This window comes from Tachyglossus aculeatus, unplaced genomic scaffold, assembly GCF_015852505.1.
Source record: "Tachyglossus aculeatus isolate mTacAcu1 unplaced genomic scaffold, mTacAcu1.pri scaffold_97_arrow_ctg1, whole genome shotgun sequence".
In the NCBI taxonomy this organism is placed as follows: domain Eukaryota; kingdom Metazoa; phylum Chordata; class Mammalia; order Monotremata; family Tachyglossidae; genus Tachyglossus; species Tachyglossus aculeatus.
In genome coordinates this window covers 941171-960569 of record NW_024045100.1, presented here as the reverse complement: position 1 = coordinate 960569, position 19399 = coordinate 941171, and the positions used below count along the sequence as shown (strand labels likewise).

The 19399-nt window shown below is 44.7% G+C and overlaps 1 pseudogene; it reads left to right on the top strand.

Annotated features, from left to right (window-relative positions):
* LOC119924358 overlaps positions 1 to 18676 on the top strand; it is a 31527-nt pseudogene extending 12851 nt beyond the window's left edge.
* The last annotated feature ends 723 nt before the right edge of the window (positions 18677 to 19399 follow it).

Genomic DNA, 19399 nt, shown 5'->3' with positions numbered 1-19399 from the left:
GGCAATTAGTCAGGGAAAGCCTCCTCTAGAAAAGGGATTTCCGGTAAAGCTTTGAAAATGAGGAGAGTGCGGGGGTATCTGTCAGCTTTGATGGGGGAGGGAATCCCATGGAGGAAGGAGGATGTGAAGCAAGGGACCAGTGACATTAATTAATAATGATGGCATTTGTTAAGCGCTTACTATGTGCAAAACACTCTTCCAAGCGCTGAGGGAGGGGGGGATACAAGGTGATCAGGTTGTCCCCCGTGGGAATCACAGTCTTAATCCCCATTTTACAGATGAAGTAACTGAGGCTCAGAGATGTTAAATGACTTGCCCTACGTCACACAGCAGGCATGTGGAGGAGCCAGGATTAGAACCCATTACGTCTGACTCCTAAATCCATGCTCTTTGTGCTTACTATGTGCCAAACTCTGTGCTAAGTGCTGAGGTAGGTACACGGTAATCAGGTTGCCCCACATGGGACATGAGAAGATGAGATTACATTTCAGTGCTCCGCTCTGCATTTTAGGTACTCTTTAGCCTGGTGTGTCCTAAAGAGGAAATTTTCTCTAGAGCAACTCTTGTCATTATGTGGACAATCTGTGCTGTTTCTACCAGCGGGACTGTGGTTAGGAGAACAAAACCAAGAAGTAAGTTTCCTAAGCCGACCAGTAGCTAAATTTTTGAACAATACTTTGAAAATCCACTTTTCAGAATGACAATGAAGGGTGGTCCTTAATGATTTCACAGCAAGCCACGACTTTCTAGGGATCCATTAACCAAAGGTATTCACTGAGTGCTTGCTGCAGAACACTTTACTAAGCTTTTGGGAGAGTACAATGCAATACAGTGCAAAGATGGATGGGCTTTTGCTAACGTTCCCTTCCTAAAAATTGCCTTTCATATTGATTTTCCTAGGGCTCTCACTTAAAGGAGTCATAGAAAGAGCCAAGTCAAATGGTTGCTCTCATTTACTTGAACCTCTTGTCCTTTGCAACAGTGTTTGTTACCTTTTCTCTTTCACAGCCACTCTCAGCGCAAACCATTTCTAACCCTTTCCGTGGGTGGTTGTAAATTAAATAATAGAAAACTGAGAAGGGAGAGAAGGAAATACTGATAAAGAGGGAATAAGTTTGAGAGGACAACTTTGGATGGTCATGCCTTAAGGGTAAGAGCATGATCTAGTGGAAAGAGCCCGGACCTGTCAGACGACCTGGGTTCTAATCATGGTTCCATCACTTACCAGCTGTGTGACCTTGAGCAAATCACTTAATTACTCTGGCCTCAGTTTCCTCAACTATAAAATGGGGATTCAAAATCTGTTCTCTCTCCTTCTTGATTGGGACCACCTTTTGGAATAGGGACTGTATCCGACTTGACTCGCTTGTATCTACCCTAGTACTTGGAACTGTTCGTGACAAATACTATTTTAAAAATTAAGGGGATGATTGAGAGAGAGAGAGAGAAACAGGAAAGAGAAAATTCCAGGTGATTGTGAGACAGGAAGGGATTTGATTAATTTCTATTGTCATCTCAATGTTCAGCGGGGATACATCTACACAGAGCCCAACCAACAGCTTTCTTCTACTAAGGTGGAATATTGGGAAGGAAAGACATTGGGCTGGGTCTGGAAGTTGAGATATTAAACAAATTATATTGGCTCTCATTATATGGTAAGCTTCTTGAAGGCAGGGAGTATGTATTTTACTTTATTTTCACCCAAATGCTTAGTAGAATTATTGGGAAAATTATAAGCAAATTGGATTCCGCTATTTTGTCATCAACAACTTAAGAGGCTTAGTAATGAAAGTGCAGCATTGATGACCAGGCTAGAAGTCAGGTGGTTTGGAGTCTGGACCCAATTCCATTTCTTTTGCTTGAGCAATATTCCACTGATATAGAGGAAGAAAGAACAAATGGAGAAGAGAGGAAAGGCAGTTCAAATTTTCCCTGTCCTAGGGCAAGTCAGCTGCTGGAGTGCAAAGAAGATAAATCAATTGATAAAATTTAAGAGTTGGAAGGGATCTTTATCAATTTTCTGATCTTGTTCCCTGCTTCTAAATTGGTGAGTAGTTTTGTCCCTATTACTAAGATGGATTTCTAGCTTTTGCTTCAATATCTCAAGAAAGGAAGATGTCACAAATAGTGTATTTCCTCTTCCCCCTCATCCCATCTTGGAAACTTCATTCTTCTCATTCCAGTTTGTTTATTGTGCCTTATTTTCATCTCTATCTCTGCCAACCCTTTCTTGCAACCTCACTTCTGGCCCGGAACTCCTTTCTCCTTAGCATTTAAAGCATACTACTAAACTCCTTATCATCAAAACCCTTCCTATCTCCTTCTATCACATCTTCTATGATTAATCACTTAAATCATCTCCACAACTCCCGCAATTCTGCTTCATCTAAGCACTTGGGAACCACTGTATTTATGTACCTATCTTTTCTGTCTATACTTTCTCCTACTTTTATTTTAGTGTCTGTTTCAGCATCTGGATGTAATCTCCCTGAGGCTAGGGATAGTAGAGAATGTCTACCGTAATGCATTCTCCCAAGTGCTTAGTATACTGCTCTACAAAGAGTAAGCACTCAATCAATACTATTAATCAATTGTATTTGTAACACTTACCATGTGCGGACCACTGTACTAAGTGCTTGGGAGAGTGCAACACGTCAGTATAACAGACACAGTCCTTGTCGACAATAAACTTACTATTGACTGAGTGATTGATCTTTCCTGCTGTAAGACCCATGTCCCCTTTTTTATTTTCATGGTACTTGTTAAGCCCTTACTATCTATTGTATTAAGCTCTGGGGTAGAGACAAGATAATCAGGTTGGTCATAATCCATGTCCCACATGGGATTCAGAGTCTCAATCCCCGTTTTGCAGATGAAGTAACTGAGGTACAGAGAAGTTAAGTGACTCACCCAAGATCACACAACAGACAAGTGGAAGAAGCAGGATTAGGACCCAAGTCCGTCTGACTCCAAAGCCTGTGTTCTATTTTTTTTTAGGCCAGGCTGCTTTTCTACACTTTTTAGTGCTTTTGAGATCATGGGAAATAGCTGATCAGCATCCTTCTCCTCCTGGGATCCTGCACGCACTTGCCAACAGTTAATATATCTTGGCATTCTTTTCTACAGGTGAAGCAACCTAATTCGTTGAACTATTTTTCATAGCATTTGTTTTCCAAATGTTCTTAGAGCTCTTCCATTTTCTCAACCTCTATTTTTTTTAAGTTCAAAGAGCTTTTTCAAGGGTCTTACTAAGTTAGTGTAGATAGGAAGGGTTACTCCCCACCTCATGCACATTATAGCCCTAGAACCACATTCCAGTACCATTCTGACTTTTCAAGTAGTAATGAGACCCACAAGTAGCCCTACTAAAATGATATTTCCTCCTAGAAGTCTCTTTTTCCAACCTCGTCACCCTATTTTCTGTGTTGGTTATACATTTGGGTCTGTATCCTTTAAGTACTTTGATACTCATCCCATCCCCAAAGCTCTCACATACATATGATAATAATAATAATAATAGTATTGATATGCTGGTAACTGTACTAAGCATGGGGTGGGGGGAGCATTACGAGCTAATCGAGTTGGACACAGTCCCTGTTCCACATGGGGCTCGTCTGAATCCCCATTTTACAGATGAGGTAACTGAGGCACAGAGAAGTGAAGTGACTTACTCAAGGTCAAATATATAATAATAATAATAATAATTATAATAATAATAATTATAATAATAATGGCATTTGTTAAGCACTTACTATGTGTGAAGCATTGTTCTAAGGACTGGGGGGATACGAGGTGATCAGGCTGTCCCACGTGGGGCTCATAGTCTTTATCCCCATTTTACAGACGACGTAACTGAGGCCCAGAGAGGTGAAGTACCTTGCCCAAAGTCACACAGCTGACAGCTATCACATATATCCCTAAACTGTGCTGTTTCCCTTAACTGTAATTTGTTTTAACGTCTGCCTCGCCTTCCAGACTGTAAGCTCCTGAAAGGTTGAGATGGTGTCTTGTAACTCTATTGCTATTGAACTTCCCCTAAGCACTTAGTATAGGGACTCACATTTGTTGCTTTGTTATTCCCTCTGGATCTGTTACTTTTGTACTTCATTCTAAACAATAAGTTCATTGTGGACAGGGAAATCATTTACCAACTCTGTTATATTTTACTCCCTAAGCCCTTTATATAGTGCTCTACACACAGTATGCACTCAGTAAATATAATTATATTTTAATACTTGATACTTGTCCCTTACCAGTGTTTTATCTTTCCGGGTTTTGTGGTGCTTTGCTTTCATCTCTAAATGTATTTCCTTGAACTGTTCCAATCCATGATTTTATCCTACTGTCTCACTTTATCAATTTATCAAGGTTTTAATTTTTTTTCCAGTTTCCAGCACATTGGTAGGTCCACCCAGCTGGATGTAACTTACAAATTTAACAAATGTGTTATCTATCCCTACAGGCCTTCCATGAAGTTTTATTGTACTTGCCTAGCACTTAGTATAGTGCTCTGCACGCAGTAAGCGCTCAATAAATATGATTGAATGAATGAGTGAATGAATGAATTGATGAAGGAGGTCTTTATGGACAATAACATTTAGAGAGCACGGTAGTGTGTCAGTATAGGAAGAAGTGAGAAACAAGCCTAGGTGAGAGATAACTAGAAAGGGTTCATTCATTTATTCAATCGTATTTATCGAGCACTTACTATGTGCAAAGCACTGTGCTAAGTGTTTGGGAGAGTACCATGCAACAACAAACAGGGAACAACATTTCCTGCCCATAGAGAAAGGGTTTAGTGGTGAAGAGCAAGAGCAAGAAGATATCTGGGAGGAAGGGTGGCTAAATATGTTGATCATTTGCCCCTTTGATGAACAGAAGACTAGAAGTCATTTATGAAGAGGTGTAAGCTCTTTGTGGTCAGGGACTGTGTCTGCCAACTCTGTTGTATTGTTCTCTCCTAAGCAGTTAATAAAGTTCTCTGCACTTAGTAAGTGCTCAATAAATACCATTGATGATGGCGATGGTAATGAGGTCAATAAGTGGGTAAAGGGAGAGGGAGAATACAGGGGAGCAAAGGCCCCAGGGAGAGATTAACAAGTGAGAAATAGAGGGGAATGTCTTCTGGAGAAGATTCTGAAGAGGCAAATTGGAAAAATGGGAAAACCACTGGAGAAAATTGAGTTGTTCAAGCCCCTAACAGGGAAGGGAGTTAGGAAAAGGCAAAAGATCAAACTTGTTCAGGCAGTGAAAGAATTCAAGGAAGATGTAAATGAAGAAAAGAATGCATATAACTGTTGCTGAGCTACAAAACCCCAATCTTTTGTCAATACAGAGTCAACATCTCTAATAACTCCCTTGTGCACTCACCTGTGGAATGGAGTTCATGGCAGTTGCAATGTTACCGAATTTGTTTTTCTAGGGCTTTCTCCAAATAAGGAGGTGTAAAAAGTATGTTTTCTTGGATTTCTGCTCTTTTACACAGCTACTGTTCTGGGAAATCTTCTCATTGTAGTAACTGTTAATGTCAGTATGAATCTTGACTCACCCATGTATCATTTCCTCAGCTAACTATCCTTTGCGGAGATCTGTTATTCCTCTGCAACTGCTCCGAATGAATTTTCAACTTCACAAATGTGAAGTTTCTTTTCAGGCGTTCAAAAGAAAGAGATTTCCCTGAATAATTGCATGACTCAACTATTCTTCATTCATTTCTTTGGTGGGACCAAGATTTTCCTCCTCACAGTGATGGCCTATAATTGCTATGTTGTCATCTGTAAGCCCCTGCACTATACCACTTTCATAACCTGACATGTGTGCGGCCTTCTGGTTGGTATGGCCTGGATGGGTGGCTTCTTGCATTCGATGGTTCAAATTATCCTCGTACTCGGCTTACCCTTCTGTGGACCCAATGTGATGGACCACTATTTCTGTGACCTACTCTATCTGCTGAAACTTGCCTGCAAGGGCACTTTTGTCACTCGCTTGCTGATTGTGGTTAATGGTGGGGTGCTGTCTGTAGTCAGCTTCTTGTTATTGGTTGTTTCATATGTTACTATCTTACTCCACTTAAGACATGAGGTTCTAGAGGACATCGCAGAGCCCTGTCGACCTGTGGCTCCCATATCACGGTGGTGATCTTGTTTTTTGGACCTCGCATCTTCATCTACATGCAGCCCTCCACCATGTTTTCTATCAACAAAATGGTGGCTATGTTCTACACTGTCATTACCTCCGTGTTGAACCTGATCATTTACTGTTTAAAAAATATCAAAATGAAAAATGCTTTGAGGAGACTATGGGTCTCATGGAGGGCCATGGAGGGTCATTTCCCAGAGCAAAAAAAAAGAAAGAAAGAAAAAGGAGAAATCAATTTGCCTTCAGAAATAAGGGAGCCACAATTCACAGGCTGAGGGAGTAGGTCAAAGAAATAGTGGTCAATCACACTGGGTCCACAGAAGGGTAAGCCGAATACAAGGATAATTTGAGCCATCGAATGCAGGAAGCCACCCATCCAGGCCATCCCAACCTGAATGCTTTGGGTAGACTATGGGTCATAAAAATGAAGGGAGGAGAAAATGAAAGACAATATGGGAAGAAGATTGGTGATTTGTCATGAAACATCTGAGGGAAAAGGAATTTTATGGGCTGTGTGTGGTTAAGGCAGACATCATATGCATATGAGTGAATGAATATGAGAGCATAGGTGCGTTTGAGTGTATGTGTGTGTGTGAGAGAGAGAGAGAGAGAGAGAAAGAAAGAGAGAAAAAGAGAATGTTTACTTCTCTACCTTCCTTCCCTCCACTTTCTCAGCCTCTTCTTCACCCTTTCTTACCTCCTCTACTCTTCACTTTTCCCTTTACCTTTCCCTCTCTTTCTATATTTCCTTTATCACCTTTCTCCCTCTCTCTTCCTTTCTCTCTCCTTTCCTTTCTTCCTCAACCCCCTTTTTCTTTCTCCCCCTTTCTCCATTTCTCTCTCCCTCTCTTAATCTTGGATCATTATGCCTGCCCCCATAGAAACCCTGCCTACCAATTCCCTACTTGCAAGACATTTTTAAAGGTAGTACTGTTCACCAATATCATTACTTTTCATTGTTTTAAGAACAATTTATTAGGCTGTTAAGAGTTGTTGAAGGATTTGCTAGGATGGCAGCATTTGTACTGAATCTTTTCCCTTTGAGCACTTGGTATTCACCACAGGCTCAGCCCTCAGCCTCACATCAGCGATGTACATATCTGCAATTTCGTTATTCATATTAATGTCTGTCTCCTCCCCTAGACTGTACACTCGTTGTAGGCAGGGAATGTGACTACCTACTCTGTTGAGGTTTACTCTCCCAAGCATTTAATACAGTGCTATGCACACAACGCTCAATAAATACCATTGATTGATTGGTCTGCTGTAAAAAGATTAATTTAATAGGGAAGGAATTCAGACTTCTTGAAAACCAAAGTGGGATAGAGTCTCGCTTCCAAGAGGCAGGATTGTAAAAGTGGGAAAAGGGTATGGAGACAGAAGGAGACCGAGGGACCGACAGAGAAGAGGTGGTGGTTGGTGAGAAGAGGTGGAGAGAGGCAAAGAGTTTGGGGACAGGGAAAGGGAGGCTTATTGAATATCAGTCTGGCTCGGCTGATGGCTCCCAAAGACTCTGTTGTCAGATTTAAGTGATCCCGAAACCCCACATCACCAGAGGACTCCACTCATCCTGCCATAAAACCCGTTGTTGAATAGGGACCATCTCTGTATGTTGCCTACTGGTACGTACCCAGAGCTTAGTAATAATGATAGCATTTATTAAGCTCTTACTATGTGCAAAGCACTGTTCTAAGCGCTGGGGCTATTACAAGGCGATCAGGTTGTCGCACAGGGGGCTCACAGTCTTCATCACCATTTTACAGATGAGGTCACTGAGGCCCAGAGAAGTTAAGTGACTTGCCCAAGGTCACACAGCAGACATGTGGCGGAGCCGGGATTCAAACCCATGACCTCTGACTCCAAGCCCCGTGTTCTTTCTACTTGAGCCACGCTGCTTCTCTCAGTAGGCCCTACTGAGAGCTCAAGGTCCTACTGAGAGCTCACCTCCTCCAGGAGGCCTTCCCAGACTGAGCCTCTTCCTTCCTCTCCCCCTCGTCCCCCTCTCCATCCCCCCATCTTATCTCCTTCCCTTCCCACAGCACCTGTATATATGTATATATGTTTGTACATATTTATTACTCTATTTATTTATTTATTTATTTTACTTGTACATATCTATTCTATTTATTTTATTTTGTTAGTATGTTTGGTTTTGTTCTCTGTCTCCCCCTTTTAGACTGTGAGCCCACTGTTGGGTAGGGACTGTCTCTATATGTTGCCAACCTGTACTTCCCAAGCGCTTAGTACAGTGCTCTGCACACAGTAAGTGCTCAATAAATACGATTGATTGAATGATTGATTGAAACATTGAACATTTCTGGGGGATGTTGACTCCCTGCACAGGAAGAGGGAGGGAAGTCTTCAATTTAGAGATAGTGATGTTAGGGGTGAAGGAATAGGATTAAGTCAATCAATTCTATTTATTGAATACCTACAGAGGACACGGTATTGGTACATACGATCATGCCCACAAGGAGCTTCCAGTCTATTGGAAGCACCAAGCTTCGAACAGTGTAGAAGCAGGGTATACTATAGGGATGAAGACAGGCCTGGGTGTCAGAGGATCTGGATACTAATCCCAACTCTACGACTTGTCGACTGCATAGCCATGGGAAAGTGACTTAATTTCTCTACACCTCAGTTTTCTCAATAGTAAAATGAGGATTCGATACCCGTTTCACCTCCTATTTGGTCTGTGAATCCCTCGTAAAACACAGACCGTGTTCTACAGATTGTCCTCAATCTCCCCCAGCACTTAATACTTTGCTTGGAACACAGTAAGCACATAAAAAATATCAAGAGAATTATTTTTGGTTGAGGAAACTGAAACTAAAATGAATAGCGGATTGGAGAGATCAGAGAACATAAAGATATGAACATGATGGTTGTGAATTTTTTCGGTGGTTTTAGAGTTAAACAAAAAGTGTCTTTATACATAAATTCATAGATTTAGTAGAGAGAGAATGTGCCTGCTAGACATAAGGCCCTGGATTCTAGTCCTGTCTCCGCCACTTGTCTGCTGTATGACCTGGGGCCAGTCACTTACCTTCTCTGTGCCTCAGTTCCCTCAACTGTAAATTGCGGATTACGATTGAAGGCACCATGTAGGGCATGGACTGTGTCCAACCTGATTAGCTTGTATCCACCCCAGTGCTTAGTACAGTACCTGGCATATAATAAACACTTAACGATATCATAAGACAAACAACAAAAATAAAACCCACATATACATCAAACTGATTCCATTTGCTCCATATGGTTGTACATATTTATTATGGTTGTACATATTTATTACTCTATTTATTTATTTATTTTACTTGTACATTTCTATTCTATTTATTTTATTTTGTTGGTATGTTTGGTTTTGTTCTCTGTCTCCCCCTTTTAGACTGTGAGCCCACTGTTGGGTAGGGACTGTCTCTATGTGTTGCCAATTTGTACTTCCCAAGCGCTTAGTACAGTGCTCTGCACATAGTAAGCGCTCAATAAATACGATTGATTGATTGATTGATTGATTTGCTCAATATCTGCATTCACACTTGGACTACCTCAAACACAAGCATACCTCATCATTCACCTAGTCCTTTCCTAAAGCATCACTCAACCTACATCTTCTCTTCTCCTCAACCTCCTCTCAGGACAAGTTGTGTCTTTTGACAAGCAACAAAATACTCACAATCGGCTTGAAGGTTTTCTGCCCAATGACAGCACTTCACCCCCATTCCATAGTTCAGCACGTCTTCTTATCACTCAAAACAACTTTCTAGTTGTTACTCGAGATTGACTCCAGTTTCCATCCTTGCCTGTAACTCCCTCTCTTACCCACTCAAAATCAGAGAGAGCACAGTTCTTTCCCGAATTCTGAGCACTCTAAAATCCCCCCGCCTCCAAACAACTACCCTGATTCATTTCCCAGCCCTGTATACCCACTTCACCTAACTCAAGCTCGAGTCAACTCATTTCCATCCTCATTTAGTGGAAAAAGCATGGACCCAGGAGTTCTCTTCTTGACTGTGAGCTCCTGGCGGGCACATCTACCAGCTCTGTTCTATTGTAATTTCCCAAGCCTAGCTTAGTGGAAGTGAAAGGACTTGGGTTCTAATTCTGCCTCTGTCCCTTTGCTGCTGTGTGACCTGGAGCAAGTCACTTCTCTTCTCTGGGCCTCAGTTTCCTCATCTGTAAAATGGGGGTTAAGACTGTGAGCCACATGTGTAACCGGAATATATCCAAACTGCTTAACTTGTATCTACCCCAGCGCTTAGGACAGTGCTTGGGACATAGGAACTGAACAAATACTACTATTATTATTATTGTGCAAGGATGACACGCAAATTCGTGAAGTGTTCCATATTTGCACATATTTACTATTCTATTTATTTTATTTTGTTAATATGTTTTGTTTTGTTGTCTGTCTCCCCCTTCTAGACAGTGAGCCCGTTGTTTGGTAGGGACTGTCTCTATATGTTGCCAACTTGTATTTCCCAAGCGCTTAGTACAGTACTCTGCAAGCAGTAAGCGCTCAATAAATACGATTGAATGAATGAATGAATGAATACGATTGAATGAATGAATGAATGAATGAATTCAAGTGAATTCCAAGTTCTTAGGACACCCAATAAGCGCTCAATCAATAAGATTCAAGATTGATTGATAGTAAATTATACTGTGTCAACCTAGCCCTGCAGACTGGAAATCCCATGAGGGCAGGGATTACAACCTTTGCCACTATTTGTCTTCTCCCAACATTTGGGAAAAACCCTTACAGGGAGGAATTGCTGACAGTACCAGTGGCGGTCCAAAGCCGGTCACACTGTCTCAGCCCTGCCTGTCATTTACACTTTGCAAGGGATTCTGGGACCCACTGAAGGCCAACTTGACTGTCCACAGTGCTGACATTGCTGGAGCACCATAGTCTGGCGGGTAGTTGTCATGGTAGTGAGATTTGAGGAGGAAGGAGGAGAGGTTACCTCATCTGAAAAATGGGAATTACAACTGGAAGCCACCTATGGGGCATGGACTATTTCTAAACTGATTAGCTTGTATCCACCTCAGTGCTTACTACCATCATCATCATCAATCGTATTCATTGAGCGCTTACTATGTGCAGAGCACTGTACTAAGCGCTTGGGAAGTACAAATTGGCAACATATAGAGACAGTCCCTACCCAACAGTGGGCTCACAGTCTAAAAGGGGGAGACAGAGAACAAAACCAAACATACTAACAAAATAAAATAAATAGAATAGATATGTACAAGTAAAATAAATAAATAAATAGAGTAATAAATATGTACAAACATATATACATATATACAGGTGCTGTGGGGAAGGGAAGGAGGTAAGATGGGGAGGATGGAGAGGGGGACGAGAGGGAGAGGAAGGAAGGGGCTCAGTCTGGGAAGGCCTCCTGGAGGAGGTGAGCTCTCAGCAGGGCCTTGAAGGGAGGAAGAGAGCTAGCTTGGCGGATGGGCAGAGGGAGGGCATTCCAGGCCCGGGGGATGACGTGGGCCGGGGGTCGATGGCGGGACAGGCGAGAACGAGGTACGGTGAGGAGATTAGCGGCGGAGGAGCGGAGGGTGCGGGGTGGGCTGTAGAAGGAGAGAAGGGAGGTGAGGTAGGAGCGGGCGAGATGATGGAGAGCCTTGAAGCCCAGGGTGAGGAGTTTCTGCCTGATGCGCAGATTGATTGGTAGCCACTGGAGATTTTTGAGGAGGGGAGTAATATGCCCAGAGCGTTTCTGGACAAAGATAATCCGGGCAGCAGCATGAAGTATGGATTGAAGTGGAGAGAGACACGAGGATGGGAGATCAGAGAGAAGGCTGATGCAGTAGTCCAGACGGGATAGGATGAGAGCTTGAATGAGCAGGGTAGCGGTATGGATGGAGAGGAAAGGGCGGATCTTGGCAATGTTGCGGAGCTGAGAATGGCAGGTTTTGGTGACGGCTTGGATGTGAGGGGTGAATGAGAGAGCGGAGTCGAGGATGAGACCAAGGTTGAGGGCTTGTGAGACGGGAAGGATGGTAGTGCCGTCAACAGAGATGGGAAAGTCAGGGAGAGGACAAGGTTTGGGAGGGAAGACAAGGAGTTCAGTCTTGGACATGTTGAGCTTTAGGTGGCGGGCAGACATCCAGATGGAGATGTCCTGAAGGCAGGAGGAGATGCGAGCCTGGAGAGAAGGGGAGAGAGCAGGGGCAGAGATGTAGATCTGGGTGTCATCAGCGTAGAGATGATAGTTGAAGCCGTGGGAGCGAATGAGGTCACCAAGGGAGTGCGTGTAGATTGAGAACAGAAGGGGACCAAGTACTGAACCTTGGGGAACCCCCACAGTAACAGGATGGGAGGGGGAGGAGGAGCCTGCAAAAGAGACTGAGAAAGATCGACCGGAGAGATAAGAGGAGAACCAGGAGAGGACGGAGTCTGTGAAGCGAAGGTCAGATAGCGTGTTGAGGAGAAGGGGGTGGTCCACAGTGTCAAAGGCAGCTGAGAGGTCGAGGAGGATTAGGATTACTACAGTACCTGGCACATAATGAACACCTAATGATACCTAATGATACCATAAAACAACAAAACAACAACAAAAACCCACGTGTACTCCAAAATGATTCCAGTTGCTCACATATCTGCATTCACACCTGTACACACAAAAACACAGGCATACCTCATCATTCATCTAGTCTTTTCCTAAAGCATCACTCAGCCTACATCTTCTCCTCTTCTCAACTTCCTCTCAGGACAAGTTATGTCTTTTCACAAGCAACAAAAAAACTCACAATCGGCTTTGAAGGCTCTTTGCCCTATGACTGCACATACCCCTTTCCATCGTTCAACTTGTTTTCCCAGCTCTCAAAGCAACTTTCTAGTTGTTAGTCATGATCGACTCTCCTGTTTCCATCCTATACTTAAACTCCCTTTCTTATCCACTCAAAATCAGAGCACAGTTCTTTCCCGAATTCTACACACAGCTGCAATATCCCATCTTCCAAACAGCTTCCCCGATTCATTTCCCAGCCCTCTAAACCTACACAAGCATGAATCAACTCATTTACATCCTCATTTAGTGGAACATGCATGGGCCCAGAAGTTTTCTTCTTGACTGTGAGTTCCTTGAGGGCAGCATTCACATCTACCAGATCTGTTCTATTGTACCCTTCCAACCACTGCTTACTGGGAGTCAGAGGACTGGGATTCAAATCCTGTCTTTGTCCCTTTGCTGCTGTAGGACCTTGGGGAAGTCGCTTCATTTCCCTGGGCCTCAGTTCCGTCATCTGTAAAATGGCACGCAATAATTGCATATTCATCTTTCCATTCTTTTTTCTTCTATAAGGGGCAAGGAATGTGTCTCTTATGGTGCTATAAAGTGCTTTCCCTCTGCCTTCAAACTTGCCCACGTCTCCCCCTTCCTAAAATAACCTTCTCTTGACTCCATTCATTCATCCATTCAATCGTATTTATTGAGCACTTAACTGTGTGCAGAGCACTGTGTACAAATCGGCAACATATAGAGACGGTTCCTACTTAACTACGGGCTCACAGTCTAGAAGGGGGAGACACACAACAAAACAAACCAAGTAGACAGTGGGCTCCACTGCCCCCTCCAGTTATCGCCTTATCTCTCTCCTATCCTTCCTTTCCAGACTCCTAAAGCGTGTCATCTACACTTGCTGCCTCGAATTCCTCAACTCCAACTCTTTCCTGGACCCCCTCCAATCTGGCTTCCGTCCCCTCCAGTCCACCGAAACTGCCCTCTCAAAGGTCACCAATGACCTCCTTTTTGCCACATCCAACGGCTCCTACTCCATCCTAATCCTTCTCCACCTCTCAGCTGCCTTTGACGCTATCGACCATCCCCTTCTCCTCAACACGTTATTGAACCTTGGATTCACGGATTCCGTCCTCTCCTGGCTCTCCTCTCATATCTCTGGCAATACATTCTCAGTTTTCTTCGCGGGCTCTTTTTCCCCCTCCCATCCCTTAACTGTAGGGGTTGCCCAAGAGTCAGTTCTCGGTCCCCTTCTATTCTCCATCTATCCTCACTCCCTTGGTGAACGCATTCACTCCCACGGCTTCTTCCCATCTCTGGTGACGGCACTACCATCCTTCCCATCTCACAAGCCCGCAAGCTTGGTGTCATCCTCGACTCCGCTCTCTCATTCACCCCTCACATCCAAGCCGTCACCAAAACCTGCCATTCTCAGCTCCGCAACATTGCCAAGATCCGCCCTTTCCTCTCCATCCATACCGCTACCCTGCTCATTCAAGCTCTCATCCTATCCCGTCTGGACTACTGCATCAGCCTTCTCTCTGATCTCCCATCCTCGTGTCTCTCTCCACTTCAATCCATACTTCATGCTGCTGCCCGGATTATCTTTGTCCAGAAACGCTCTGGGCATATTACTCCCCTCCTCAAAAATCTCCAGTGGCTACCAATCAATCTGCGCATCAGGCAGAAACTCCTCACCCTGGGCTTCAAGGCTCTCCATCATCTCGCCCGCTCCTACCTCACCTCCCTTCTCTCCTTCTACAGCCCAGCCCGCACCCTCCGCTCCTCCGCCGCTAATCTCCTCACCGTACCTCGTTCTCGCCTGTCCCGCCATCGACCCCCGGCCCACGTCATCCCCCGGGCCTGGAATGCCCTCCCTCTGCCCATCCGCCAAGCTAGCTCTCTTCCTCCCTTCAAGGCCCTGCTGAGAGCTCACCTCCTCCAGGAGGCCTTCCCAGACTGAGCCCCTTCCTTCCTCTCCCTCTCGTCCCCCTCTCCATCCTCCCCATCTTACCTCCTTCCCTTCCCCACAGCACCTGTATATATGTATATATGTTTGTACATATTTATTACTCTATTTATTTATTTATTTATTTTTCTTGTACATATCTATTCTATTTATTTTATTTTGTTAGTATGTTTGGTTTTGTTCTCTGTCTCCCCCTTTTAGACTGTGAGCCCACTGTTGGGTAGGGACTGTCTCTATATGTTGCCAATTTGTACTTCCCAAGCGCTTAGTACAGTGCTCTGCACATAGTAAGCGCTCAATAAATACGATTGATGATGATGATGATGATGATCTACATCTCCTCCCCTGTTCCCTCTCCCACCCTCCAGGCTCTTATCTCCTCCTGCCTTCAGGGCATCTCCATATGGATGTCTGCCTGCCATCTAAAACTCGGTATGTCCAAGACTAAGATCCTTATCTTGCCTCCCAAACCCTGTACTCTCCCTGACTTTCCCGTCACTGTGGACAGCACTACCGTCCTATGTGTCTCAAAAGGGTAGGGACCATCTCTATATGTTTCCGACTTGTACTTCCCAAGCGTTTAGTGCAGTGCTCTGTACACAGTAAGCGCTCATTAAATACGATTGAATGAATCCATCACCAAAACCAGCCGGTCTCACCTTCACAACATCGCCAAGATCCGCCCTTTCCTCTCCATCCAAACTGCTACCTTATTGGTATAATCTCTCATCCTATCCCATTTGGATTACTGCATCAGCCTCCTTTCTGAACTCCCATCCTCCTTCTCTCCCCGCTTCTGTCTATACTTCACTCTGGTGCCTGGATCATCTTTCTACAGAAACGCTCTGGGAATGTCCCTCCCCTCCTCAAAAGTCTCCAGTGGTTGCCTATTAACCTTCGCATGAAGCAAAAACTCCTCAATATTGGCTTCAAACCTCTCCATCACCTTGCCGCCTCCTACCTCACTTCCCTTCTCTCCTTCTACAACTCAGGCCGCACACTCTGCTCCTCTGCCGCTAACCTCCTAACTGTGCCTCATTCTTGCCTGTCCTGTTGTCGACCCCTGGCCCACGTCCTACCTCTGGTCTGGAAAGCCCCCCCTCCTCACATCCACCAAACTAGCTGTCTTCCCCTTTTCACAGCCCTACTGAGAGCCCACCTCCTCCAGGAAGCCTTACCAGACTAGCCCCCCCGTTCGTCTGCTCCTCCTCCCCTTCCCATCGCCCCTACTCCCTCCCTCTGCTCTACCCCTACCCCTTCCCACAGCACTTGTGTTTATTTGTACATATATATCATTCTATTTCATTAATGCTGTGCATATATCTGATTCCATTTATCTATTTTGATGGTATTGACGCCTGTCTATTTGTTTTGTTTTGGTGTCTCTCTCCCCCTTCTATACTGCGAGCCCGTTGTTGGGTAGGGATTGTCCCTAGATGTTGCCAAATTGTACTTTCCAAGCGCTTAGTACAGCGTTCTGCACACAGTAAGCGCTCAATACAAATGACTGAATGAATGAATTAGAACCCAGGTCCTCTTGACTCCTGGGCCCATGCTCTTTCCACTAACCGTCACTGCTTTTAATTTAGAGAAACTCTGACTCTGACCTTGATTATCCCTGTTCCCTATTGAAATTTCCCTGCTTCTGGACTGGGGAGCATCGACCTCTGCTTAGAGAGAGCTCTGCGTATTTCATCTCATCAGTCCTGGACGCTGGTGGCGGTGACAGGAAGGTCTGGGAGAGGGGTGAGAGCTGTCAGGATCTTCCCTTCCCCTCACGGCTCTCTGGCTGGCTGCGCCATTCCCTCAGACGATGGCCGAGTTATTTCCTGTGGGATTCCCAACGGGAGGACGGGCCCGAGGCTCCGCTGGGATGGATGACTGTCCAGGAATCTCGGAAGGCCGGGATTGTGGGCTCCCTGTGGTGCCAGCCCCCACAACCTAAGTGACTTCCCAGTCCCATGTGGTTCCCACTCTGTGACTCCTTCCTATAATATCAACAGATTAATCATCATTCCCTTTCTGTGATTCATTCATTCATTCAATCATATTTACTGAGTGCTTACTGTGGGCAGAGCACTGTAGTAAGCACTTGGAAAGTACAATTCAGCAACAGATAGAGACAACCCCTACCAACAACAGGCTCACAGTCTAGAACGGCGAGACAGACAACAAAACAAAGGAAGTAGACAGGCGTCAATTCCATCAAAATAGATAAATATAATTATAGATATATACACATCGTTAATAAAATTAATAGATTAATAACAGCGTTCTGGTTAAGCGCTGAGGTTTGGAGCTTCATCCCATGCCAGGGCTTGGAGCCATCTGAAATCTGCAGCAATTCAATTTAGACATTCCCTTCTAGACTGTAAGCTCATCATGGCCAGGGAATGTGGCTACCTACCCTGTTATATTGTTATATAGTATTCTCCCAAGAGCTTTGTACCAAGGTCTTCACATAGTAAGAGCTCAGTAAATATGATCGATCGATTGATATGCATTATTTTACCCTACTAAATTCCTATCTGCATTCTCCATTGCTCCCAAGCACTCGTTCTCAATTCCCCCACCCCCAGATCCCTACCCCACCACCTTTCCCTCGCTTGGAATTCCCTCTCACTTCATATCCACCAGACTACAGGGCTTCCCATCTTCAAAGCACCTTCCTGAAACTCTCCTAAATCCACGGAACCTTCAGGGGAAGAATCTTCAGGGGAAGACACGTATAAAAATAGATTGTGGAAAGGAGAGATAGTAGAGTATTAAGAATATTTACATTAAGTACTGAAGGGCTGGGATCAGTATCAATCGATCTCTTAATCGTATTTATTGAGCGCTTTCTTTGTGCAGAGCACTGTACTAAGCATTTGAGAGCGTACAATAAAAAACAAATGGTAGACATGTCCACAGCATACAAGGAGCTCACAGTTTAGAGAGAGAAACGGACATAAATTAATCTATCAGTGATATTTCTTGAGGTCTTACTCTGTACTAAGCGCTTGGAAGAGTACAATAAAACAGAGTTGATAGACATATTCCTTGCCCACACTGAGTTTACAGTCCAAAGGAGGAGACAGACATTAGTCTATCCATCAATGGCATTTATTGAATGATTACTGTGTGCAAAGCAATGTACTAAGCACTTGGAAAAATACAATATAACAGATACATTTCCTGTCCACAACAAGCTTGCAGCCTAGATGGGGAAGCAGGTACTAATCACAGTGAAGGTGAGAAAGTTGATTAACACACATCATGTTGTATAGAGTGTCTTATCAATGGATACATAATCTCTGAGTGTAATTCAAGATACAAAGCTTTGGATTCCTTGGTTGTGTGCCCCCGGGGGTATTTTAGGGAAGCAGCCTGGACTAGTGGAGAGAACATGGGCCTGGGAGTCAGAGAACCTGGGTTCTAATCCTGTCTCTGCCACTTATTGGCAGTGTGACCTTAAGCAACTCATTTAACTTTTATTTGCCTCAGTTCCCTCAATATCTGTTCTTCCTCCTCCTTAGATTGTGAGCCCCATGTGGGACCTGCTTACCTTGTATCTAGCCCAGCGCTAAGTTCAGTTCTAGGCACATGGTAAGTGCTTAACAAATACTACGATTATTCTCATTATCTAATTTTTGTCCATATATCTATTTTCCTTCGGTGGAGAGGTTGTCTGTTTTAGCTGCTACCTTACCCGACCTTCTCAATAACTCTAGAACAATTCGATTCAAGATGTTAGCCCTTTTCTGAACTCTGGTCTTTTCCCAGAATCTTCCTCACCGTCCCCCTCACGTCCTTGTTCCTCGGGGTGTAGATGAGGGGGTTGAGGGTGGGGGTGACCACGGCATAGAAGTGTGTCAGAAACTTGTCCAAAGTCCCAGAGAAGTAGCTGTTGAGCCAGAATAGATTTGACCACCAGGAGGTGGGACCCGCGGTTGCCCAGGGCCTTCCTTCAGACACAAGACGACTTGATCCTCAGCACAGCCCGGGTGATGGACCCATAGGAAACCGTGATCAGGCTCAAGGACAGGAGAATCAGGTTCAAAGTGCCCCCGAAAAGCTGGATCTCATTGGTCTGGTTGTCCACACATGCCAGCTTGAGCCTGGCAGGCATCTCACAGAGGAAGTGGGGAAGTCACTGGTGTCCACAGCGAGACAGGCGGAAGATGATGGTGGCTTGAATCGCAGTGTCCCCCACCCCACCCAGCCAGGCTAAGTTCACCAGGGCCCGGCAGAGCCGCGGGTGCATAACGGTGGAGTAGTAAAAGGGTCGGCAGAAGTGTCGTGACAGTCCAAGTCCATGATGGCGAGCAGGACGCACTCTGTCGACCCCAGGGCCAAGAAAACATAGAGCTGCACTGCACAACCGACCACGGCGATGGCCTTGGAGGGCCCCCGGAGGTTTCGCAGAAGCGGGGGGACGATGCTGGTGGTGAAGCAGAGGTCCACGAGGGAGAGGTGAGACAGGAAGAAGTACATGGGCATATGGAGATGGAGATCCAGTCGGGTCAACAAAATAATGGCGGTGTTGCCCACC